The sequence below is a fragment of the Ovis aries genome, chromosome 3 (assembly GCF_016772045.2).
Source record: "Ovis aries strain OAR_USU_Benz2616 breed Rambouillet chromosome 3, ARS-UI_Ramb_v3.0, whole genome shotgun sequence".
Lineage (NCBI taxonomy): Eukaryota > Metazoa > Chordata > Mammalia > Artiodactyla > Bovidae > Ovis > Ovis aries.
This window is the reverse complement of record NC_056056.1, coordinates 156,598,249-156,625,749: the sequence shown is the minus strand read 5'-3', so window position 1 is coordinate 156,625,749 and position 27,501 is coordinate 156,598,249. Positions and strand designations below refer to the sequence as shown.

The 27,501-nt window shown below is 41.6% G+C and overlaps 1 pseudogene; it reads left to right on the top strand.

The window, feature by feature from the left end:
• Positions 1–1,011: 1,011 nt before the first annotated feature.
• On the top strand, positions 1,012–2,974 carry LOC101116820 (gamma-secretase subunit APH-1B-like; annotated as a pseudogene).
• Positions 2,975–27,501: the final 24,527 nt, after the last annotated feature.

Genomic DNA, 27,501 nt, shown 5'->3' with positions numbered 1-27,501 from the left:
CACTTCCACTGTATAATCATAAGAGATTTGATTTAGGTCATACCTGAATGGTCTAGTGGTTTTCCCCACTTTCTTCAATTTAGGTCTGAATTTGGCAATAAGGAGTTCATGATCTGTGCCACAGTCCACTCTCAGTCTTGTTTTTGCTGACTGTATAGAGCTTCTCCATCTTTGGCTGCAAAGCATATAATCAATCTGAGTTTGGTGTTAGCCATCTAAAGACTCACTGAAATCTGGATATCTAGGAATGTCAGAGACTATCCAATGAATCCTCCTTTTTTTATAGATTAAAAAAGTAGAGGCTTTGGAATCAAATAGATGTGGTTTAAATCCCAATTTCATTGCTTACAAGCCGCATCGTCTTGAAAAGTCATTTAACTTCTTTAGGCCCATTTTTTTCCCCTCACAGATTCATAATTAATACAATCATAATAAGGACTAAGTGGTGAGAAAAATTCTTAAGTCAGATTAGCAGTCAAAGCATGGTGGGTATAGACACGGGAGACACTCCCTGTACCCCCTGATTCAATCTACAGCTAAGACATGCATAACTCAGCGAAGACATTCATAGCTCAGCCAAGGTGTTCCGACACAGCAGGATGCCAGAGAGATCCTTACATGTGTACATCTGAAATTAGGGAGCTGGAGCACATGGAAGAGGCAGAACTGGGGAATAGGAGGCAGTGCCAGTGATCCTGGCCCCCAGTCATGGAAACTGAGCCCACAGCCCCAGAAAACTCGTAGCAGCAGAAGAGTAGGCACAGATGACTTTAGCCTCCTGGCCACAACAGCACCCATGGCACAGGGAACTGGGCAGCAGTGGTGGCAGGGTCTATGACCCTGGTTCTTCCAGGCGCTGTGGCACCCGAGACTCTAGCATCCCTTCCCAGGGCAGCAGGCTTGTGATCCCAACCACCCTAGATACACAGCAGACACCCCTGACCCTTGTTCCCTCCCCACCAACCTCCCCCTTCTGCACTGTCAGTGCCCACAACCCAAGTGACCTTAGGCATGGTGGAGGTGCCTGCCAACCTGGTGCCTTCAGAGGCAGCATCAGGGTCAGCAGCAGCACTAGCAACAGCAACAGCAGCAGCAGCAACAAGGCACTAGCAATCCTAGAAGCACAAGTCCTTGCAGCTTCTGGCAGAGGTGATGGAGAGTGGAACGTGTTGATTCTCAAATACAGCCAGAGGCAACTCAGGGAAGAGAAACCAGAGCTTGTGCTATAGAACCACCAACTTAAAAGAAGAGAAAGTCCTATAATTATCAACCTGTTAATTTTCAGAATTAAATTAAACAGTGATTCACTTAAATAAGAAATGTGTTCCCTACTTCAAATGAAGCTGTCAGAGAAACAACTTACCAAGCACCATGAAAAATCACAGTAACACAGTGTTGCGAAAAGAAATCAACAATTCTCCTGAAACCAAACTTTGTCATGAAGTGTTGTGATCTAACAGAGAATTCAAAATAGCTGTTGTGAAGAAACTCAATGAGCTAAAAGAAAACAAGAAAACTCAGAAAGGTAGTTCACTGAGTTCAGGAGTAAAATGAATGAACAGAATGAATATGTCACCAAAGAGGTAGAAATGCTAAAAAAAAAAAAAAAGAAAAAAACAAAAAAACAACAAAAAAAAACAAACCTGGAAGTTCTGGAGCTGGAGAACTCAGTACAGTAAGTCCCCTACATGTGAACCTTCAAGTTGCAACCTTTCAAAGACGCAAACCTGTTCGTATGTTCAATTACATAAGTTAGGGCATGTGTTTGGCTTGCATTGTCACATGTGTGCATGTTCCACAAGTGGTTGTGCTTTTGTGTGCTTTACTGTACAGGACTATAGAAGGTACAATAGTACAGTATCTTTATTTCAAGCCCAGTATGTCCGCAAGCAAGTGTAAGAGCAGTGGTATATAGCTGATTGTGTAAATTCAGTATCTAGGCTAAGTCTGTTGGACTTATCAACAGATTTGACTTAAAAATGGAACTCATTTGTATGTAGAGGGCTTACTGTAAATGAGATGAAGAATGCATTGGAAATAGAGCAAATGATATGGAAGATAGAAGTAGCCAGCTTGAAGAAATAATCTAGAAGCAGAACCTGCCTCCGCCTTTCTGCTCTCCCCGGTGACCCCTTCACCCCCACGCTCAGTCCTGTCAGGGCTCAGTGCTCCCACATCCCATCAGGCCCCTATGTGGCCTCCGGGTTGGTTCGAGGGTGTCCGTCCTTTTTGACTGCACTTTCATTGCCTTTGGTCCTGGGCTTGCCCTCTGCATTGCACCATCATCACTGAGTCTTTGAGCATCATCTTCCTCACCGTCAGAGCTTTCTTCTGCTTGTGTCTCTGTGGCTTTCCTCTCTAGTTTGGTTCATGGCAGCAACCATTACTGACAACTAAGATGGACCAATACAGAAATATCTGCTGATCTTAGGAGTGTTAGTCTCAGTCCTTATCCAAGAAATGTTCTGGTTTGCATATTATGAACTTAAAAGAGCCGGTGAAGGTTTGAAGAGTATAAACCCAGGTGAAACAGCACCCTCGGTGGATCGCTGGCTTATGTTTCTGGCTTGGGCTTTGGAATCATGAGTGGAATATTTTCCTTTGTAAATACCCTGACTCTTTGGGGCCAGGCACAGTGGGCATTCATGGAGCTCCTCCCCAGTTCTTCCTAAATTCAGCCTTTAGGATACTGGTTATCACCTTGCTGCACGTGTTCTGGGGCACTGTGTCTTCTGATGGCTTTGCGGGGAAAACATGGTACCACTTTCTTAAAGCTCCTTCCTCTGCTGGTGTCAGCCTGGACCATCACAAATCCCCATTACGATTAAATCTGAAGTCAGCATACATAATCATGATTCTTATGGGCATCCGGGCATTCTTTGTTTTTGGAGGCAGCTGGCAAAGCCTGACACTCTGCCTTCTCTGCCAAGACAAGGACTTGCTTCTCTTCAATCAGCACTCAGATAATCTGTGAGAACCAGCACTTACCAAACAGTAAACTGCCTTTTTCTAAAAGTCCCCTTTTCTTGTGGAATTTGGAAAAAACAAAGCTATCTAGATACAAATGGCTTTCATACAATGGCTTTCTGTAAGGGATGTATCAGTGGTGTAGAGCCTGGCTGCACATTAGAATCATCTGGGGAAACAGAGAATATACTGATTTTTGGGCTCTACCCTCCAGATTTAATTGATCTAGGCATTTGATAATTTTGTAAAGCTTCCTAGATGACTCTGAGGTGCAACCAGGTTGATAACCATCGATGTCCAAATAGGAACTTCCTAAGAACATCATAACTGAGTAAGAATCAATGTTTAGCTATCTCCTAACTCAGCTTGTACTAAGCAAGTATGTACCTGAATGTCAAATCCTGGTTAGCCTTTGTCTTTTTTAAGTTCTGAAGCAGCAAAAGGCTAAAGGGCTGTCATGTCTTCACATGTTTCACTAGCATCCTGTTTTATGAGGATATGGTAGGGTATGCTTCTAACTACAGTGATAAATTGCACTGACTTACGATGATCATTTAGCCAAAGTAAGCTATTGATTAATTAATTGGAGTATTTTTCTGTAGTTTTTCCATTTTGAAGGTAGATTCCATCTCTTTAACTAAAATCCAATCATTTTCTGACTTCCTGGGAAGATATTATAAAAACAAGAACTTTTGTGCCACTTCTGCGAGTCTTTCTCCGGCGTACGTCTTTTCATGGGCTTCACCCCAGGGCAGTGTTTGCCAGCTGAATGCGAGTTGCTGGACTAGTTGCAGTAGAGCGCATAGTTCTGCCTCTAAGCAGTTCTACAGATTTCTGAGTGATGTATCCTGAGGCAGATTTCACTGGACTGGTGCAAGTTTACTGAAAGCAGGAAGAAGACAAGCCAATAGGGTGGTGTTAGTATTGCTGCTGTAACACTAACTAGCACTCTCCCCCAATGGTATAGTGGAAAAGCGGCAAATGTCTTAAACTGCCAAGTTCATGCTTTTACATATTCCATCTAATTTTAGATCTAGGGTTTTGGTAGTAGATACAGCATTCCCTTCATAGGAATATCTAAGATGTTTGTTCAACTTCCAAGCGATTCCTTTGGTTTCCTTTATATAAAGAGTAATTGTGCCTTTACTAACTAGAAGTTGTTCCCAGTTGATGGTTTTTAGGGAACTAATGGTGTGAAATGGAAATTCCCTACACATTAAAGTGAGAACTTCTGTGAATCCTCTGTGTGCAGTAGAGCATCCAAAGGACATAAAAGCAGTTAAGAGAGCTTAGCAGTGACATGTGGGGTGGAAAAATTTGACCGTACTGTGATGAGGAAGAATAATGGACAGGTTTAAAATGGAAACGCAGCCAGTATTTTGGGCTAGTCATACATCTTTCCAGGGACCAGCACCTTACGCGGGAACTAGAGCTTTATCAATGAAATCTCACTTTTAAATTATTATAATTTTTCAATCTAGGTATTCAGGAAGAGTAGGTTTTTTAGCAAGGCTGTGAACAACCCCGTAAGCAAGTATAGTTATTCCTCTAAAGTTTACTTCAGCACTAATACCAATGCCTCCGGGCTTCTGTGATAGCTCAGTGGTAAGGGAACTGCCTGCTAATACAGGAGACAGGGGTTCGATCCCTTGTCCAGGAAGATCCCACATGCCGCGGGGCAACTAAGTTCAAGTGCCGCAACTACTGAGCCTGTGCGCTAGAGCCCTCTATCCACAACGACTGAAACCCGAGTGCCCTCGAGCCTGTGCTCCACAAGTGAAACCGCTGCAATGAGAAGCCCGAGTACCACAGCCAGAGAAAGCCCACACGCAGCAATGAAGACCTAGCGCAGCCAAAAACAAGAATAAAAATAAATTATAAAAAAATACCAATGTTTCCACTGGGGGTTGCAACTGTCCACCTTTATGCTAGATTTTCTTTAGACTAGGTGAGTGATAGAAGCAGAGAAGGCAATGGCACCCCACTCCAGTACTCTTGCCTGGAAAATCCCATGGATGAAGGAGCCTGGTGGGCTGCAGTCCATGGGGTCTCTGAGGGTTGGACATGACTGAGCGACTGAACTGAACTGAACTGAAGTGTAGAAATAGCTGAGAATATTAATATTGCTCATACTTGAGCTCTGAGGATGTCCTCTGTGTATTAATAGTTTAATATTAAGTAAAGAATCTGGGATATTGTGAAATTGCATGTGTGAAAACATCTCAAGCAAGAAGAAAGAAATTTTTTTTTATGGTGACTGTTATCCTAGTTCAGGAAATTATTTAATACTCCCTGATTATCTGTGAATTTGAGAGCATTGTCCTAGTCAGCTTAGGAATTATTGTTGCGAATAGTCATGCTTTGCCTGATGCCAAGGAAGCCCAGAGAGGGAGTAGTCTTCCTCTCTTGCTGTGTATATATTGAGATATGCTCTTTCCCCCCTTTTTTGCATTTGTTATCTATTATGAGCTTTATGCTAGTGAACTCCCGGAGTTGGTGATGGACAGGGAGGCCTGGTGTGCTGCGATTCATGGGGTCACAAAGAGTCAGACACAACTGAGTGACTGAACTGAACTGAACTGAATTGATGAGCTTTATGAGCCCTGATTGTATTTGGAGAAGAGGTGGTGGTGTTAATCTGGTTTTCTTCCACACAAGGCTTTCTCTCTCAATTCGGAGGGAAGTGTGGCTCGAGTTAAAAGTTGACCTTGAAATGCAAATGTTGTTGCCACACTTCGCTATGTTGCCATGGGAATAATAGAAATTGATTCTGGCTCTCTAATAAACTTGTATTCATTTTGTATTCATTTGGATGAGTAGTTGTAACTGAAGAAGCGTTGTTACCCTTGATCCTGGCTTGCCTGACTGGCAGTATACTAGGAGCAGCCTCTTTTAGAGCATCTTGGTGAAAACATGGCTAAAAGGAATAAATGGTATCTGCTGACTGTAGAGAAAATGGCTTTTGTTCCCAGTGTTAATATTTTTTGCTTAAGCACATTTCAATGTTTGCTGAGAGTGGCAGATGTACATCAAAAATGCTGGGTGTTTTTATCCGTAGAGTTGGTGTGGATGGACAGTGGTGACAGAAGTTTCCTCCTCCCTGCTACTCTTCCCTCTCACCTCTCACCTCAAACTAGCCCCATGATGGGATCGGCAGTCGGAGTGGGCCTGTGGGCCCCCGGGGAGCCAAGGTAGCAGCCTGTCTGGGGAATCTGTACCCTGCCTCCTGAGTAGAGCTTCTTGCGAGTGCTGGCTCTCTGTTGGCTAAGATTTTCCTGGGCCCTACCATTCCAAACTGCAGGTGGATAAAGTAGATGTCACAAGAAAACACTTTTAATGTTCTTTGGTTGGAACACTTTGTTTATGATTGAAATGTTTATGTTTCTCATCTAATAAGCATTACTTTATTGCATTACATTTTAGTGTTCATTTTATTTTTTAAAATTATTTATTTATTCTTGATGGTTCTGGGTCTTGAGTGGTAAGTGATGGCTGTGTGGCACTGGAGTGGCAGAGAGGAGATACCCCACGTCCAAGGTAAGAGAAACTCCAGTAAGACAGTAGGTGCTGAGAGAGGGCATCAGAGGGCAAGCAGACTGGTACCACAATCACAGAAAACTAACCAATCCGATCACATGGACCACAGCCTTGTCTAACTCAGTGAAACTAAGCCATGCCGTGTAGGGCCACCCAAGATGGATGGGTCATGATGGAGAGTTCTGACAAAATGTGGTCCACTGGAGAAGGAAATGGCAAACCACTTCAGTATTCTTGCCTTGAGAATCCCATGAACAGTATGAAAAGGCAGAAAGTTAGAGTTCCAACATCTGCTGGATCATCAAAAAAGCAAGAGAGTTCCTGAAAAACATCTATTTCTGCTTTATTGACTATGCCAAAATCTATGACTATGTGGATCACAATAAACTGGGAAATTCTGAGATGGGAATACCAGACCACCTGACCTGCCTCTTGAGAAATCTGTATGAAGATCAGGAAGCAACAGTTAGAACTGGACATGGGACAACAGACTGGTTCCAAATAGGAAAAGGAGTATGTCAAGGCTGTATATTGTCACCCTGCTTATTTAACTTATATGAAGTGTACATCATGAGAAATGCTGGGCTGGAGGAAGCACAAGCTGGGATCAATATTCCCTGAAGAAATATCAACCTCAGATATGCAGAAGACACCACCCTTATGGCAGAAAGTCAAGAAGAACTAAAAAGCTTCTTGATGAAAATGAAAGAGGAGAGTGAAAAAGTTTGCTTAAAGCTCAACATTCAGAAAACTAAGATCATGGCATCCGGTCCCATCACTTTATGGCAAATACATGGGGAAACAGCGGAAACAGTGGCTGACTTTATTTTTTAGGGCTCCAAAATCACTGCAGATGGTGATTGCAGCCATGAAATTAAAAGACCCTTACTTCTTGGAAGGAAAGTTATGACCTATCTAGACAGCATATTAAAAAGCAGAGACATTACTTGGCCAACAAAGGCTCATCTAGTCAAGGCTATGGTTTTTCCAGTAGTCATGTATGGATGTGAGAGTTGAACATTGAAGAATTGATGCTTTTGAAGTGTGGTGTTGGAGAAGACTCTTGAGAGTCCCTCGGACTGCAAGGAGATCAGTCCTGGGTTTTCATTGGAAGGACTGATGTTGAAGCTGAAACTCCAATACTTTGGCCACCTGATGCGAAGAGCTGACTCATTTGAAAAGACCCTGGTGCTGGGAGGGATTGGGGGCAGGAGGAGAAGGGGATGACAGAGGATGAGATGGCTGGATGGCATCACCAACACAATGGACATGAGTTTGGGTAAACTCTGGGATGGACAGGGAGGCCTGGGGTGCTGCATTCCATGGGGTCACAAAGAGTCAGACACGACTGAGCAACTGAACGGAACTGAACTGTGCTGGGTCTCTGTGGCTGTGAGTGGGCTTTCTCTCGCTGCAGTGAGCAGGGGGCTGCTCTCTATTGTAGTGTGCATGCTCCTCCTGTGGAGCACAGGCTCCTGGGGCATGGGCTTCAGGAGCTGTGGTGCGCAGTCTCTAGAGCTTTGGCTCGGTAGTTGTGGTGCATGGGCTTAGCTGCCCTGTGGCAGGTGGAATCCTTTCAGACCAGGGAGCAAATCAGTGTCCACTTCATTGGCAGGCGGATTCTTATTCAGTGCCACCAAGGAAGTACACAGGTTAGTGTTTAGATGGATAGGTACTATCTCTATGTACAATAGATACTTCCACTTGGCAATACACTCACACATAAAAAGATAATTTGAAACAACAAAAGCATAAAAGTCATAAGCAAAAGAATGAAATTATACCACTGTGTTACATCATACACAAAAAGTAACGCAAGATGAATTAAAGACGAATATAAGTCCCCAAACCATAAAACTCCTAGCAGAAAACATAGGCAGTGTACTCTTTGTCATCAGTTTTAGCAGCATCTTTTTGGATGTGTCTCCTCAGGCAAGGGAAACACCAGCAAAAATAAACAAATGGGACTACATCAAAATAAAAAGTTTCTGTACACCAAAGGGAACCATCAACAATTTGAAAGATAACCTATCTTATCCAAGAAAGGGTTAATGTCCAAAATAAAGAAGTCATACAACTGAACAATGTAAGAACAAACAACTGATTGAAAATTAAGCAGAGGATCCAAATAGACATTTTTCCAAGGAAGGTATATAAGCGGCCAACAGCACATGAAAATATGCTTAACATCACTAACTGTTATGGAAATGCCAATCAAAACCACAATGAGATGTTGTAACACGCATGTTAGAGTGGCTATTATTAAAAAGACAAGAAATAGCAAGTGTTGGATGGGATGCAGAGAAAAGGGAGCCTTGTGCACGAGCAGCGGGAATGTAAATTGATGCAACCATTGTGGAAAACAGGAGGGAGGTTCCTCAAAAATTAAAAATAGAACTGCCATTTCGCTGCTGGGCATTGCAGTGAAATGGCAGTTCTATTCCAGTTATCTCCTCATGCGTGCCCTCCTACTTGCGAAAGCTGGACAAACTAAAGTTAGATACTCATTAGGTGCAGTTGGCTTGCTCTGACACCATTTACAGGGTTGGAAATCCCAGTTTCACATTAGAGCTCTGAGCCAGAATGAAGACTATTTCTGGCAGTGTTTTAACATGGGATGTTTTAACATTTAAAATGTTTTCACAGTAACTACCATCAGGAGTACAATATTATGGTTATCCTGTGGCCAGTTAATTGTTTTAAAAGACACTTTCTTCAGGGAATAAGCATTACACTGAGGGATGCATTGTCACAACAACAAAAATCATGTTTAGCATGTTTTGACTATGAAAATTTTAGAACATTAAGCACAGTTTTCCCATTCTCAAATTTTTCCAGACAATGAGATATCTGTGCATTTGGGAGTAGGCAGAGAATTGACTGACCTCTTGAACTAATAAAATGAGATGGGGGGAGGGGGATGAAGGTGCCTGTCCCATTTTTGTAAGGTGATGCCACTTACCTAAAGAAGGGCAAAAGTAAAAGTATACCCAATACAACTTAATTTGCACATTAGCTTTCTTCTGAAGAATTTTAAATGGCTTCATAATTAATTTCTTATCACCACATATTTCTTTGAAATATAGCTATCTATTCCTTTACCTTTTCAGCCAGTAAACATTTTTGAATGCCCATGTTATGTTGAGTCACTAGGCTTCTATGAATTCCTTCTAGAGTATTTTTAAATTTAAATGATTATGTTATCATACGTGAAACGAATCGCCAGTCCAGGTTCGATGTACGATACAGGATGCTTGAGGCTGGTGCACTGGGATGACCCAGAGGGATGGAATGGGGAAGGAGGTGGGGGGGGGGGTTCAGGATGGGGAACACATGTACACCTATGGCAGATTCATGTCAATGTATGGCAAAACCCATACAATATTATTAAGTAATTGGCCTCCAATTAAAATAAATAAATTAAAAAAATATAAAGTAAATGATTATGTTGTCATTGTTGGTTTATTCCTTATATCTTCTAGGCCGTTGTTAAATGTGTAAAATATTCCTTACATTTTCTCTATTCTATTTCCAATATTCTGAAACTTCCTTACTGTCATTACTCTCAATTCTTTTTCAGATGGGTTGCCTGGAAGGACAGGATGGCGGGAGGGCAGGGAGGCTAGGGAGGAAGCAGAGTTAGGTATAATTATGGCTGATTCCCTGTTGTTGTATGACAGAAACCAACACAACATTGTAAAAATTAAATTGAAAAAAAAAAGAGTTTCTATGCTAGATGCTGTTGACATAAGTGTGAAAATCCATCATCCTTGACTACAGGCCTGTAGAACTGCCATCTAGTGGAAGAAAGCTGTGAAAAGGCAGGTAATTATGCAAAGTGCCATGTACGTAATATGTTAAGGATAAGGATACTAATTTGCACAACACATTATTGAATTATTTAAACTCATCTCTAGGCATGGGGACACAAGTGTGTAAGGAGTGAGAAAGGGATTCTTGTGGATGGAACTCCTTTTCTGAGTGCTGCAGGGTACACAAAGTTAGCTGTGCAAAGGAGTGGGGCGGCTGTGGGAGGCGTAGTCCATCCGTGCAGGAGCCAGCAGAGACAGCCTGAACATGGGGAAGGTGGGCGAGATCTCAGTGGTGTTCAGTGGGGTGTGAGCTCTGCACAGTGAGGAGCTGCTGGAGGTTAAGCTTGGAAGGAGAAGCCAAGGACGGTGGCCAGGGACCAGCTCACAGGAGGCTTCGGACGCCACACGCGACTACAGATTGCAGCCAATAGCAGGCAGCATTTCACTTCTTTGGAATGTGTAGAGAGTTTTTTACAAACATAAATTTATTCAATAGAAGTGACTGATAATTTTTCTGAGATTACATTCCGTTTGTGTGTGTGTGTGTGTGTGTGTGTGTGTGTGTGTGTGTAGTTTTAAATTACCTTTTCCTTCATGTAAGGATTTTCATAGAAGATTAGATTAAATTGTCTTTCCTTAGCAAAGGGTAAATTTGACATCTTGTGTAAGTTTCTAATATTAAAAAAGTTGTCCTGTAAATTCAAGAGTCTGAGGAGGACTCTGTAGATGAGGGGGCCATTGAAAGGATTTAACCATAGGATACCATAGCTGGATTGACATTTTAAGTGATTTCTTCATTTGTGTGGAAAGTGAATTTGTGGAGGACAAGACCAGAGGTGGGAGGACCATTTAGGAGGTTACTGCTCTAATTAACCTGAATTAGAGAGAAAGATAATAAAGACCTAAAGCTGGGGCAGCAGGGATGGTTGGGAGTAAGAATCATTTTAAAATATTTTTATAAGATAAAATCAGCAGGACTTGGTGACTGGATGCAGCAAGGAGAGAGAGACTGAATATCAGCATTTTCATCTGTACTACATCTGGGTGGTAGAATGAGTTTCCTCACTGGCTGCTCAGGCAAACGCAGTTTTTGCTCCCTTTAATGTTGGTCCAGGACAACTGGCAGAGAGATGGAGGAAGACAGCAAAGTTACCTTTGTGTAAGACCAGTTGCTTTCCAAGTCATACCATTTTGGAAAGAACCTCTACACGCAGGAGCAGCTTTTTGCATTGGGTGTGACTAGACATTCTCTGTGAGAGGCCTGGTGCAGAATGAGGGGGTGAAGCATGGGTGTTGAAGGGTCAGGCAAACAGGAAGGAGGTTTAGGAGTCCAGCAATGATCCAAGACACATTTGTGCTGTCATTCATACATGTGATGTTTGCCCTGGTTCTTTGCACAACCGTGTAAGTGTCAACGTCTTTTCCCTTTACCTCATTCTATTAATCACGGTTTCTGTTTTCTATATTTTATGATGCTCAGCCTGGAGAGACTGCCCCTCCCAAGGCTAGCTAATTCCTACAGCTGAACAACTTGCCTATGAGACTTTTTTTTCCCCTATATTTATTCATTTGGCTGCTTTCGGTCTTAGTTACTACACGCAGGATCTTTCCTTGCAGCACGTGAGCTCCGGAGTGCATGGACTCAGTAGTTGCAGCTTGCAGGCTGAGTTGCTCAGGGGCATGTGGGATCTTAGTTCCCCAACCAGGGGATCAAACCTGCATCCCTGCATTGCAAGGCAGATTCTCAACCACTGGACCACCAGGAATGTCCCCTGCCCATGAGACTTTCATATGCAAACCAACCAATTCAAAGGCCTTATCACCAACCACTTTCTTTATCTGACTCACATACTGAGCCTATGTTTCCCCTAAATCATCTCAAGGCCAGCTACTGGCCAGCCACTGGAGACCACCCTATAACCCAGAGCCCACTGAAATTATTAAAACATCCAAACCTGAGCTTGCTCAGCTGGCTTACACTACCTTGCCCATTCCTTCCTTCCTTCCTGTAGAAAATACAATAGTGGGCCATGCTTTCAGTTCACTCCTTCTGCCTCCCGACTGACCCTGGCATTAACCTACGTGCCTTGTGTGGCATGGCATATCCACTGCTCTAGGGAAGTGTTAGTAATGTACACTTGCCTCCTCTGTAAAGGCAATAGTCTCTGTGTCTGTTACCTTACATTCCCTGATTGAACAGATCTGGGTGTATTTTAACATACTCACACTTTATTCTACATCCCCTGCTCCAGCTCCTACAAGAAACTGAAATCATCAGTCAGTTCCAGTCAGGAGACAGAGCCCAGACAGGTCTTGGTTGCAAGGGTAACCATAAACCTTCGGCTTCCTTAGAGAAAGCTGGGTCTAACCAAGTGTCTGATTGGAACCGCTTGTTCAATCACACTCCTATTATTGCTGAAGTACAAACCACATCATGAAGGTTAGTTGAATGCCCTCTGGAAAAAGTTTTCCTCTGTGTAAACATGGGGAAATTAGTCTAGGAACCAGAATTCAAGCTGCAGGTATTTTGACCTAACCATGCATTATGCTCAGCAGAGAGTAATATTGCAGGTTAAAATACTGAAGGCCTCTGATTGGCAGCTAGCAAAAGATGTATCAGAAATCCCAGAGAATTGCTGGGAAAAGATTTGCTGAATGATAATAAAACAATACATGGCCCTATCCCTTGAGCTTTGATTCTTCTGGACTCTGTCAGAAAAGTATGCTTGGAATGTGGAAAATGCTCAATAAGAGATAGATTTGAATTTTGGAAGGCTGCATCACATGGTAAGACAGCAAGAAATTAACTTTGATGGGAAAACTGTGGAAATAAGATTAAGTGAGAAAGGTATTGAAGACAAGACTGCTGAAACACCTGGTTCTTAAGTGACTGCTGCTGCTAAGTCGCTTCAGTCGTTTCCGACTCCGTGCGACCCCAGAGACGGCAGCCCACCAGGCTCCCACGTCCCTGGGATTCTCCAGGCAAGAACACTAGAGTGGGTTGCCATTTCCTTCTCCAATGCATGAAAGTGAAAAGTGAAAGTGAAGGCGCTCAGTCGTGTCCAGCTCCCAGCGAACCCATGGACTGCAGCCCACCAGGCTCCTCCATCCATGGGATTTGGCCAGGCAAGAGTAATGGAGTGGGTTGCCATTGCCTTCTCCCTCTTAAGTGACTGGCATGTCTGAATTCAACAGCCAGTAGTCAAATTGGAACTTAAATAATTATTCTTGGCACTTTGAATTTTATGAAGCTGGAGGCAGAATTGTGTTAGTTTTTCTGAAATGACTCCATCTTCTGTAAAATGCTTCGTGTTGATGTGAGGCAATAGGAGATAAAGTGACTTTCAGGTACATTAATTTTTCAGTGAGCCAATAGCGGACTTAGAGGAGATTAGTTGATAAAATCTCATAAAACAATACATTTCTCAGGGATGTATGGAAGCATCTATGCTCTGGTGGATTCCATGTTGTGGGCACAGTGCACATGGCTGGTTGCCCAGGCATCATCAGTTCCCTTTCTTCCGTCCTTCTAATAGCACGCACTTTTGCTCTGGGAGACCACTGTTCTCTTTGCTGTGGAGCAGCCCTGCATTTTGGTGCAGTTGAACCCACCTCCAGCTTCCCAGGTGGTGCAGTGGCAAAGAGTCCACCTACCAGTGCAGGGGATGCAACAGACACGGGTTCAACCCTTGGGTCAGGAGGTTCCCCTGGACTAGGAAATGGCAACCCACTCCAGTATTCTTAACTGGAAAATCCCATGGACAAGAGGAACCTGGCGGGCTACAGTCCATGGTGTCGTAAGCACACACACACCAGCTGTCTGCTCCTAGCAACTTGTGAGATGAGCTTACATGCCCCAGGGCTGGTTGAGAGACCCCAGGTGTAAACCAATCAGTGCATGATTTTATCCTGGCCAGAGGGTGGTGCAGTCTGTTTGAAGCTCAGCGTTTCTGTCCTGCGTTCCGGACTCACTTTTCGAGATGTGAACAAGGAAGCCGTTCTGGTCGCAGCGGGCAGCCATCTAGTCACTATGAGAGTAACTAGTCCGAAGACTGAGGCAGTATAAGGAAGGGAGGGGTGCCAGGGGAGCTGGGGAGAATGGAGCCAGAGGCCTGGTGAAACTAGACTTTCCAGCATCATGAGCCATCCAGTGCCCTCTGTTGTTTGCCAGTTGGTTTGCTTGTCAATTGCTTGGTTGGTTGTTGGTTTGCTTGCTGATGCAGGGAGTTGACAGGAAGTATAAAGCCTGGTTCTATGTCTTTGCATTTATACAGGAAATATAAACCTTGGTTCTTTATGCCATGCCGTGCTAAGTTGCTTCAGTCGTGTCCAACTCTTTGTGACCCCATGGACTGTAGCCCACCAGGCTCCTCTGTCCATGGGGATTCTCCAGGCGAGAATGCTGGAGTGGGTTGCCATGCCCTCCTCCAGGGGAATCCTCCCAACCCAGGGATCAAACCCATGTCTCCTGCAGCTTCCGCATTGTAGGCGGATTCTTTACCACTGGAGGCACTGGGGAAGCCCTTGATATTTAAGCTTAATTGTGGAATAACTGGGTTTCCTCAACCTTTTCTGGCAGACAATATTAGCAAGAGGAAGGTTTCTTTCTTTTTCCCTTTATTTTTTAAATTCTGTAGATATTGCACTCTGAAGAATCTGACATTTTTCCTCAGGCTCTATTGAAGGGAACACAAGATGATGTGTATTGCCCGAGAGAGCTGGAAGAAAGCCACAGAGGACACAGAGGGAAAATGACTCCAACTTCCCCTGATCACTTTCCCAGACAGACTGACCCTATTACAGGCCTTCCCCTGGGTATTAAGACATGGTTTTATGTACATGTAGCAAGAGGCTGATGCTTGAGGTTAAGACTTGTGTATCAGTGGGATTCAAATTAGTATAAACATCGCTGACCAATTAGTGGGGTGGGTCTTCCAGGGGCTTATGTGTCCAAAGAACTGAGGAATCGCCCAGTGAGATCTCATTTTCTGAGAAGTCCAGGAGGCTGGCTTGATATAATGAACGAAACCTTAATTTTCAGAGCAGAGAAACAATTTTCAGGGGAGCCCCCAAGTGGACTCACGTGTGGTTCTTGAGATGGGAAAAAGAGCACTGTGGGTTAAAAATGAAAGAAGCTGAAAAAAAGAAGAAAGAAAGAGACATGAGAGAGAGAGAAGAGAGAAAGGTAAAGAGGAAGGAAGGAAGCAGGAGAGAAAAGGAGGGAGGGAGGAAGAAGGAGAAGGAGGGAGAAAAGAAAGAAAAAAGCATGCGGCTTGGTGTCAATGATTTCCGGCGGGCTGTGGTCACTCTCCCATGAGCTTGGGTGTCTGCTGCTCTTGCTAGCGTGGCTGTATCTCTAGCCTAGTCAGGGTAATAATGACAACTGAGTGCTGACAATTAGTTATTAAAAAAGCAAACAATCTAAAACTCCAAGCAAACAGTCTAAAGCTCCATGATGATAAAATAAAAGGGGATCAGATAACAACAGGGAATATAGTTAGAAACAATCGTCTGGAAGGAAAAGCTACAGTGTCATATGAAATTACCATTTCTTCAGATATTAACAAGGTATCCAACTTGCTTTCCCTAGAAGAATGTGAGGGGAAAGCTGTATTGCTTTTGGTGCAAAATAACACTAATTTGGTGGATTTGTAAAAGACTATCAAGTAGTTCTTCTCTCAGAAGAAATTCTGGTGCCATAGAAAAATATGTCATGTGGGAAATTATCTTGATGCAACGGTAGCGTCTGAGTACAGCCCAGGCAAGATATCCCAGAGGGTCCTAGGAGAGAAACCTCATAGGATTAAGTCAGCATACTCCAATCACATGATTTATTGGATCAGCAAGAAATATCCATTGAGTAGACAGAAAAAAGAGGTTCGGGGTAAGTTGACATACTTAGGGGGGAGTGAAATGACCACACTACTGAATCCTGTGTTCTTCAACCGTTCCCATGTCCTCTCTCTCTCCTTCTCTATTCCCTCTCTCCCTCTCCTTCTCCCTACTTCCTCTCACCCACTATCTGTCTATCGCATCAGTTTTTCCCTGGGTTTGTGGAGCCAACATAGCTCTGTTGCCACAGAGGCAGGGATGCCTGCCACAGCTGGAGCTCACCAATTAGCTTGCTGGGCAGCCTTGAGCTGTATTTCTTTGGCAGAGTACATGCAAAGCCAAAATGGGGTCCCAGTGGCAGGCCAAGTGAGAGGTGAAATGTGTCAGTCTGAAGGTGGCTTGGTTTGTACCTCCCGATTTGGGCTTTCCATCATTTTCCCTATGTAAGTAAATGTTCTGAATGTTCCATCTTTTTAAAAGCATGTATTTCAGTCCTTCTATCTTTAACGTGTCTTGCTGATTGCCAACTATCTGTACTTAACCAGATTCACAGCTTGTGAATTCTGCTCGCGTCTCACAAGCCACTTGCTTGCTATCTTTATTTAGCACATCGTATGAGTTTTAGGCATCCTACTTGCTTTTTCTTGTCTGTCCAGTAGCACTGAGTATTCTCTGTCAATATCAAATACACGGTTCAGATAATACGTGGCAACTGCCTCCCACAAAGAGCACATCACCGTTTTTACCATCACCTACATTTCGATGAAAGAACTAAGCAAAGCAAGCTAAGAATATACTGTGTGTCCTTCAGCATCTTAGAAATGAAGACTACTCCTCCTACTGTTGCTGTCGTCCTTTACTGAGTGTTTTTCTGTCCCAGCTAAATGTTTACATAATGTTCATATCCAGTCTCACAGTGAACCCATGAAGTAAGTATTATATCAGGCCTACAGGTGAGACAACTGAGGTTTGGAGAAGGAATATGACCTATCGGGGTCCAGTGGTATGGGGGGAGCAGAGTAGGAGGGAGCCCGAGACTGTCTGACCACCAAATCCTCCTTCTGGTCATTAGACTAGGCTTTCCTACTCTCAGAGCCTCTGAGGAACCCCAGCATGCCACTTCTTAGAGCCCCTCTCCCACTCCCTGCCCATCATCTCCGAGGGCTTCACTCCTACAGGGACCTCCATGGGGGCTTATTCTGTTTGAAAACATTTTATTGAAGTCTAGCTGGTTTACAATGTTATGTTAATTTTTGTTGTACATCAAAGTGATTCAATTAAGCATATATATATATATATATTCTTTTTCATATTCTTTCCCATTATGGTTTATCACAGGATATTAAATATAGTTCCCTGCATTATACAATCGGACCTTGTTTTTCTATCCATCCTATATATTATAGTTTGCATCTGCTAATCCCAAACTCCCAATTCATCCCTTCCCCTGGTCCGTGGCAGCCACAAGTCTATTATATATGTCTGAGTCTGTTTCTGTTTTGTAGATAGGCTCCCTTGTGTAGCATTTTAGAGTCCACATATAAGCGATATCATATAGCATTTGCTTCTCCTTCTCCTTCTGTACTTCACTCCTAGTAGGATAATCTCTAGGTCCATCCGTGATGCTGCACATGGCATTGTTTCATTCTTTTTGAATGGCTGAGAAGTATTTCATTGTATAGAAGTACATCTTCTTTATCCATTCATCTGACAATTGGACATTTAGGTTGTTTCATGTCTTGTCTATTGTATAAACAGTGCAGCTATGAGCATAGAGGGGCGTGTATCTTTTTCAATTATAGTTTTGTCCAGATATACGCCCAGGAAGGGAATTGCTGGGTCATGTGGCAACTCTGTATCAGTTTATTACTACATTCTAGGGTAGCTTATTCTTTATGTGCTCACTTCACATAATGATGTAGCATTAAATTTCAGGTCACATCAGAAGAAAATGAAAAAGAAAAACTAATTTTAAAATAAGATCCACATGGCTCATTTAGTTGAAAGTAGGTGCAAGTGGGTTGTGAAAGTAATGTGTAAAAAGGAATGGCCAAATTGTTTAGTTAGCAAAGAAAAACCCTGTATCAGGGAGAGGCAACCTCTATTAATAGAGGACAGCACCCGTGTGATGAAGAGAATAGCAGCTACAATTTTCTGGGTGTTATTATGAGCCAGGCACAGTACACATGTTATTTTAAATCCACAAGCACTCTGAAAGTTGGATATACAGAGAGGAAAATGAGGTGCAGTCTGGTTTAATCATGTGTTCCAGGTCACTGGGCTAGGAAACAGAGAGGCTGGGTTTTGATCTCAGGTTGTCCCTGCCTTTACTCACTAACAATCTGCACAAGAGGAAGAAAGAATGTGGTGAGTAAAAGTGAAGGTAGAGGTACACAGGACATATTTTGGGTCTGTTTCAGAGAGAAGCAAATGGAAGCCTTTGAAATTGAAATAAAAGAAGTCAGAATTATATGTCTCCTACCAAGAAGTAAAGGGTGCAACCTTTGTTTATCCAAAGTTATCCAAGTTCAGTATAGTGTATTTCTATGCCCTGAAATGTTTAAAATCTTTTTTGGGATTGTTTTCAAAGATCATTGGCTGGATTTATTAAACTAAAGACAAAGATCTCAAGTCAGATTACTATTAAATATTCTGAGCTTTCTCACCCATGATCCAAGGAGATCAGAACTGTTAAGTGTATACCACATGTGTTCTCATGTGTTTATAAATACAAATCTTAAATTTTTCTGCATTTGTGTACATCACATTATATAAAAATAACTTAATTACAAAATGTCATCAAATAGGACTAGGCTAGTGGTAAGAATATTTCATCTTGACAATAGGCACCTATTGTCAATCATTTCAGACCTCTACTCAAATTGAATTCACTGGAATTTCTTTCTCATTTTTTCCTTTCTCTGCCTTGAATTACATTTTTCCCCACTGACTACATAATAACTTGGCTTAACTTCTGATGGCTAGGATAGCTGTTATAATTGATATCTCCCACTGCAGCTGTTTTTGACCAGCTTAAATTAAATAAACACATATCTGACAGCTTCTAAATCCAAACACATTAAGTTGCAGTCTTTCACAGGTCACAGAATGAGTTACTGGCAGAATGGGATTTTAACTGTGGTAGGGTATGTGTAGGAGAGCTGTCATGAATTTGTCTTCATGGAAAACTAGTTCTGCATCTGATTTCTGTCAAAGAAAATGACTCAAACACCACTCTAAAGCAAAAATCATCATTTTAGGCAGCAGTCTTTAATTGACTTACATAATTGGTCAATATATTTAGTTACTTGGACTACATTTTTTCAGCTAAATTATGTTGAAAACTCGTCAGGACATTACATTGCTTAAAATTTGAAAATTTGAGCATGTATTACTAAGTTTTAAGAGCTATAGTGGAAAACTAACAAATATTTTCAAAATGTCAGGCTAAAAGAATCATTTTTTGAGCTTTGAATTGTTTGTGGGCGGGAGCAGCACAGAACTGTTTTCTGGAGAAAACCATGGCCTGCCTGTAGGGACTCTCTTGGCCCATTTCTGTGCCAAAGGTGTGGTAAATCTCCATAAAGGGCATTCATCCTGGCAAGGCTTTTTTTTTTTTTAATATTAAAGTGTAGTTGATTTAGAATGTTGTGTTAGTTTCTGCTGTAGAGCAAAGTGACTCCGTTTTACAAACACACACACACACACACACACACACACACACACACACACACACACGCGCGTTCTTTTTTATATCCTTTCCATAATGGTTAATCAGGATATTGAATATATTCTCTGTGCTATGCAGTGTAGGATCCTGTCGTTTTCCATTCTATGTATAATAGTTTGCATCTGCTAACCCCAAACTCCTAGCCCTCGCTTCCCGCACATCCCTCCGCCCTAGCAACCACAAGTCTGTTCTCCATGGCCATGATTCTATTTCTGTTTCATATATATGGGTTCATTTGTGTCATATTTTAGATTCCACACGTAAGTGATAGCATATGCTATTTGTCTTTCGCTTTGTCTTACTTCACTTAGTATAATAATCTCTAGTTCCATCCATCTTGCTTCAAACGACATTATTTCTTTTTTTTTCTTTTTCTTTTTTTTACAGCAGAGTAGTATTATGTTGTATATACGTACCACGTCTTCTATATCCATTCATCAGTCAATGGACATTTACTGGTGGTTTCCATGTCTTGGCTATTGTCAACAGCACTGCTTTGATCATAGGGATGCATGTATTTTTTTGTATTATAGTTTTGGCTATATATATTCCTAGGAGTAGGAGTGTTGAATCATATGGTAATTCTGTGCTTAGCTTTTGGAGGAACCTCCATACTGTTTTTCACAGTGGCTGTACCAGCTTACGTTCCCACTAACACTGTAGTAGGGTTCCCTTTTCTCCACACTTCTCTGGTGACTCAGATGGTAAAGAATCCTCCAGTAATGCAGGAGACCTGGGTTTGACCCCTGGGTTGGGAGGATCACTGGAGGAAGGCATGGCAACCCACTCCAGTATTTGGCCTGGAGAATTCCATGGACACAGGAGCCTGGAGGGCTACATACAGTCCATGAGGACCAAAAAGAGTCAGACATGACTGAATGACTTTCACCTTCCATTTTCTCTACATCCTCTCCAGCCTTTGTTATTTGTAGACTTTTCAGTGATGGCCATTCTGACTGGTGTGAAGTGTTGCTGGTGAAGCATCTTGATATTCACAGGAGAACATCCTTGTTCTCTTTTTCTCACCTGCTTGTTAAATCTTACTAAACTATTATTAAATGCTAGGAATGATGACTGCAAACTCCTATGACCAACTCTCAAAGGAATGCTGTTGGATCATTGAGTCCCCTGATACTCTGAATTCTATGCCCGAATCAAGACAAATCATGAGGGACCACATGGTGCTGGCCCTTGTAGAACTGTTCTCTCTTGGGTGCTGTGCTCTTTCAGCTTGTTGGGATATTAAGCTACCATGAGATGGTCACTGTTGAATTTGTAAGTTGCTAGCAAGGTTCTTCCTTGCCATCTCGCATACATCTTCTTTTGTCAACCTGGCTTTGATATCAGTAGTAGAAACCAGGGGATTCCACCTAATGATCTCTTTATCTGGGTGGCTACCTGACACCCCTTTGACTGTAACTTACAGTGGGGTGGATTGGTGACAATGGGATATTTTGGAACAGTGGTCCCTCACTTTCTGAAGATCTATTCAAACATGTTTCCTCTTGAATTTTGTCTAGTTTCCTAAATATTTCCTCCCACAGGCCTTCTTGTGGTTCCTCATTGCTCAAAGCTGCCATCCTCTCCCACAGAACAACGATCTTTCATTGAGGATGATAGAATTCTGGCCTCATGTTCTTCTGTCTTAAGTTTCTCCTAGATCTTAACAGTTTCTCTATTCACTTTAGCTTCTACTGACTTCTCAAGAGGGACAGCTAAACACTGGTCACAGATCAGAAGGGCAGGAAGTGATGAGTGACCCCATTCCATCTGAAGTATCTAAAGTCAAACACATTTCACCGTTTAATCTTAAATGTCCATCATGTTTAGCTGCAACTTCAATATCCACTTCAAACTGAGCTTAACCAAGCCAAGTTCAGTCTAGGTCCGTTTGCAAGGCAAGGTAAAGGTTATCCTTTCATATCTTTCCTTCTATCCAAAAGCTCAGCTATACAGCTCTTGATACCAGTTGTGCAGTTGCCTTGAGGAATTTCTGCAAGACCTCCGTAAAGAAAATCGTAAACCTTTATTAAGATCTATAAAAGAGAAACTGAACAAATGGAGAGACATATCACGTCTAAGACAATGGCATAAATATGCCAATTCTTCCCAACTTGAATTATATATTCAAATAAAGTGCAATCAAAGTCATGGAAAGTGCTAGGTTGTTTTCACAATTTAGACAGAAGACAAAAGAGTAAAAAATAGCTAAGATATTTCTGAAGTATGGGGTTTCAGTAATGTGAAACTGTGATTAGACAGTGAGATTAGTAGAGGATGGGAAGAGATCTGGGATGGATATTCACATAGTATAAAAGTACTCCCAAATGCTTTTTAATTAGGTTCCAATTAATAGGCTGAAAACACTTATCACATAACTTTATAGTAGAGAAATTGTCCAGACATGAAATTATCCTGTTAATAAAAGTTAAGTTCACGAGTTATGAGGCAAAGCAACAACATGTGCCTCTATAAAGGGTACACTGAGAAGGGCACAGAATCACTTCTATGTTATTCGGGCCCAGAATGCATAGCCTAAAGGTAATTATGAGGAAAGCCCCAAACAAGAGACTGTCTACCAAGTAACTGGACTGTTTTTTTTTTTTGTTTGTTTGTTTGTTTTTTCCATAAGTGTCAAGGTCATGAAAGGCAAAAGACCAAGGAACTCTTCTAGGCTGGAGACTAAAGAGATATGACAACAGCAACATGTGACCTGGGATTACATCCAGGACTGGGCAAGAAGCTGGACAATGAGCATAATTTGAATGACGTATGTAGTAACATATCAATGTGGTTCTTTTGATTTTGATTCTTGTATTTAGCTATGTAGGAGACTATCTTTGTTTTTAGGAAATACAAGAGTATTGATGAATGATGGGTTGTCATGTCTGAAATGATTCAGAGAAAAAAATCACACACGTGCACATACATTTAGAAAGAGAGAGAGAGAAGAGAAAGAAAAATAAGGCAAATATAACAAAACATGAATAGCTGTGGAATGGGTAAACAGTATACATAGAAATGCTTTGCATTCTTCTCTCAACTTTTTGTAAACTTAAATTATTTTAAAATAAAGAGATAAAAGAGTACATCATGAGCTCCTACAAATAAAAAGAAAAGCATAAATGACACACCATGAGTTGGGGTGGGGGACATAGGCAAATGTTTCACACAACAGGATGTACCCGTGGCCAGTAAAGCTGGGATGACATTATTTGACCTCATTTATGGCTCTGGTCAAGACCATAATGAGGCATCTTTTTGTATCCATTTACTGTCCCAAATTTAAAAGTCTAAACATATCAAGTGTTGAGAGGATTTAGTTTTAAATGATCTATTATAAATTCTGGAGAGAGTGTAATTTGTTGCTGTCATGCTAAACAACAACTTGTCATTTTCTCAAAGTGTTGAACATTTGCATAGCCCATGACTCAGCAATTCCACACTAGGAATACAACTAAAAAATAAATAAATAAATAAACCTCCAATACTTATGCACTTGGGGACCTGGGCAGCATAATCACAGAAGTACTATTTGCAACCTGGAAAGAATTCACATGCCTCAGTGGAAGAACAGGTAAAAGAACTGTGGTACATTTGCACCATCAAGAATTTTAGCAATGTAATATGAAACATTCAGAAAGCCAAGATCATGGCATCCAGTCCCATCACTTCATGGTAAATAGAAGGGGAAACAATGGAAACAGTGACAGAGTTTATTTTCCTGGGCTCTAAAATCACTGCAGATGGTGACTGCAGCCATAAAATTAAAAGACACTTGCTCCTTGGAAAAAAGTTATGACAAACCTAGATAGTGTATTAAAAAGCAGAGACATTACTTTGCCCACAAAGATCTGTCTAGTCAAAGCTAGGGTTTTTCCAGTAGTCATGTATGGATGTGAGAGTTGGACCATAAAGAAAGCTGAGCGCCAAAGAATTGTTGCTTTTGAACTGTGGTGTTGGAAAAGACTCCTGAGAGACCCTTGGATTGCAGGATCATCAAACCAGTCAGTTCTAAAGGAACTCAACCCTGAATATTCATTGGAAGAACTGATGCTCAAGCTGAAACTCCAGTACTTTGGCCAACTGATGCAAAGAGCAGACTCATTGGAAAAGACACTGATGCTGGAAAAGATTGAGGGCAGAAGGAGAAGGGGACGACAGAGGAAAAGATTGTTGGATGGCACCACTGACTCAATGGAGTTGAGTTTGATCAAGCTCCGGGAGTTCGTGAACGGCAGGGAAACCTGGCATCCCGAAGTCCATGGGGTGGCAAAGAGTTGGACATAACTGAGTGACTGAACAAAAACAACAATATGAAATGGAAAAAGAAGGCATCCTCCAATCACACACAGCATGATATCATTTTTGTGAAGTTAAAATAACTGAAATATTTAAAATGATGAACATGTAATAGATTCATAAAACTAGAAAAATGCAAGGGGATAGTGAACACACAGGATGTGTATTTTTATTGCCATAGAGAAACACACTGCTTTAAAGGTGAATTCATGTTTCTCCAGAAAATAAAAATTTGGAAAGTATTAATTAAAAGACCTTTAAAAAATACTTTTATCCACCAAGTGTCCAAAGTCTTACTGTTTAGCTTTATCCAGTAATCCTGGATTCCTGATCTAGGAAACCCAGTATACAGATTGTTCCTGTATTTTTTGTGGTTAACAAAATAAGAAATTTTATACTTCTATACTAAAATACAAGTTCCATAAAGACATAAATTTTTGTCTTTTGTGTTTACTATTGTGTCCCAAGGATCATAGAAGATAGTCAATAAATAATTACCCATGAATAGTAAGTGAATGAATGAAAATCTCTATTTGCCAGTGTTTTTAAAGGGCAACATTGCAGTAACATAAAGTGTCCAGTGGGTGGCTCGCGTGCTGCATTTTGATGACAGTACAACAAAGCAAGAATTGAACATTTTATTATTTTTTTAATATAAATTTATTTATTTTAATTGGAGGCTAATTACTTTACAATATTGTATTGGTTTTGCCATACATTAACATGAATCTGCCAGGGGTATACACGTGTTCCCCATCCTGAACCCCCCTCCCACCTCCCTCCCCATACCATCCCTCTGGGTCATCCCAGTGCATCAGCCCCGAGCATCCTGTATCATGCATCGAACCTGGTCTGGCGATTCGTTTCACATATGATATTATACAGGTTTCAACGCCATTCTCCCAAATCATCCCACCCTCGCCCTCTTCCACAGAGTCCGAAAGACTGTTCTATACATCTGTGTCTCTTTTGTTGTCTCACATACAGGGTTATCGTTGCTGCTGCTGCTGCTGTTAAGCCACTTCAGTCTTTCTAAATTCCATATATATGCGTTAGTTACTGTATTGGTGTTTTTCTTTCTGGCTTACTTCACTCTGTATTCAGTTCAGTTCAGTCGCTTAGTCGTGTCCAACTCTTTGCGACCCCAAGAATTGCAGCACGCCAGGCCTCCCTGTCCATCACCAACTCCCAGAGTTCACTCAGACTCACGTCCATCGAGTCAGTGATGCCATCCAGCCATCTCATCCTCTGTCGTCTCCTTTTCCTCCTGCCCCCAATCCCTCCCAGCATCAGAGTCTTTTCCAATGACTCAACTCTTCGCATGAGGTGGCCAAAGTACTGGAGTTTCAGCTTTAGCATCATTCCTTCCAAAGAAATCCCAGGGCTGATCTCCTTCAGAATGGACTGGTTGGATCTCCTTGCAGTCCAAGGGACTCTCAAGAGTCTTCTCCAGCACCACAGTTCAAAAGCATCAATTCTTCAGCGCTCAGCCTTCTTCACAGTCCAGCTCTCACATCCATCCCTACATGACCACAGGAAAAACCATAGCCTTGACTAGATGGACCTTAGTCGGCAAAGTATAATAGGCTCCAATTTCATCCACCTCATTAGAATTGATTCAAATGTATTCTTTTTAATGGCTGAGTAATACTCCATTGTGTATATGTACCACAGCTTTCTTATCCATTCATCTGCTGATGGACATCAAGGTTGCTTCCGTGTCCTGGCTATTATAAACAGTGCTGTGATGAACATTGGGGTACACGTGTCTCTTTCAGTTCTGATTTCCTTAGTGTGTATGCCCAGCAGTGGGATTGCTGGGTCATATGGCAGTTATATTTCCAGTTTTTTTAAGGAATCTCCACACTGTTCTCCATAGTGGCTGTACTAGTCTGCATTCCCACCAACAGTGTAAGAGGGTTCCTTTTCTCCACACCCTCTCCAGCATTTATTGCTAGTAGACTTTTGGATAGCAGCCATTCTGACTGGCATGAAATGGTACCTCATTGTGGTTTTGATTTGCATTTCTCTGATAATGAGTGATGTTGAGCATCTTTTCATGTGTTTATTAGCCATCTGTATGTCTTCTTTGGAGAAATGTCTGTTTAGTTCTTTGACCCATTTTTTTGATTTTTTTTTTCCCCTGGAATTGAGCTGCAGGAGTTGCTTGTATATTTTTGAGATTAGTTGTTTGTCAGTTGCTTCATTTGCTATTATTTTCTCCCATTTTAAGGCTGTCTTTTCACCTTGCTTATAGTTTCCTTTGTTGTGCAGAAGCTTTTAATTTTAATTAGGTCCCATTTGTTTATTTTTGCTTTTATTTCTAATATTCTGGGAGGTGGGTCATAGAGGATCCTGCTGTGATTGATTTATGTCGGAGAGTGTTTTGCCTATGTTCTCCTCTGGGAGTTTCATAGTTTCTGGTCTTACATTTAGATCTTTAATTCATTTTGAGTTTATGTTTGTGTATGGTGTTAGAGAGTGTTCTAGTTTCATTCTTTTACAAGTGGTTGACCAGTTTTCCCAGCACCACTTGTTAAAGAGATTGTCTTTTCTCCATTTATATTCTGCCTCCTTTGTCAAAGATAAGGTGTCCATAGGTGCGTGGATTTATCTCTGGGCTTTCTATTTTGTTCCACTGATCTATATTTCTTTGTTCCAGTACCATACTGTCTTGATGACTGTGGCCTTGTAGTAGAGCCTGACGTCAGGCAGGTTGATTCCTCCAGTTCCATTCTTCTTTCTCAAGATTTCTTTGGCTATTTGAGGTTTTTTTGTATTTCCATGCAAATTGTGAAATTATTCGTTCTAGCTCTGTGAAAAATACCATTGGTAGCTTGATAGGGATTGCATTGAATCTATAGATTGCTTTGGGCAGTATACTCATTTTCACTATATTGATTCTTCCAATCCATGAACATGGTATATTTCTCCATCTATTAGTGTCCTCTTTGATTTCTTTCACCAGTGTTTTATAGTTTTCTATATATAGGTCTTTAGTTTCTTTAGGTAGATATATTCCTAAGTATTTTATTCTTTTCATTGCAATGGTGAATGGAATAGTTTCCTTAATTTCTCTTTGTTTTCTAATTATTAGTGTATAGGAATGCAAGGGATTTCTGTGTGTTGATTTTATATCCTGCAACTTTACTATATTCGTTGATTAGCTCTAGTAATTTTTTGGTGAAGTCTTTAGGGTTTTCTATGTAGAGGATCATGTCATCTGCAAACAGAGTTTTACTTCTTCTTTTCCAATTTGGATTCATTTTATTTCTTTTTCTGCTCTGATTGCTGTGGCCAAAACTTCCAAAACTATGTTGA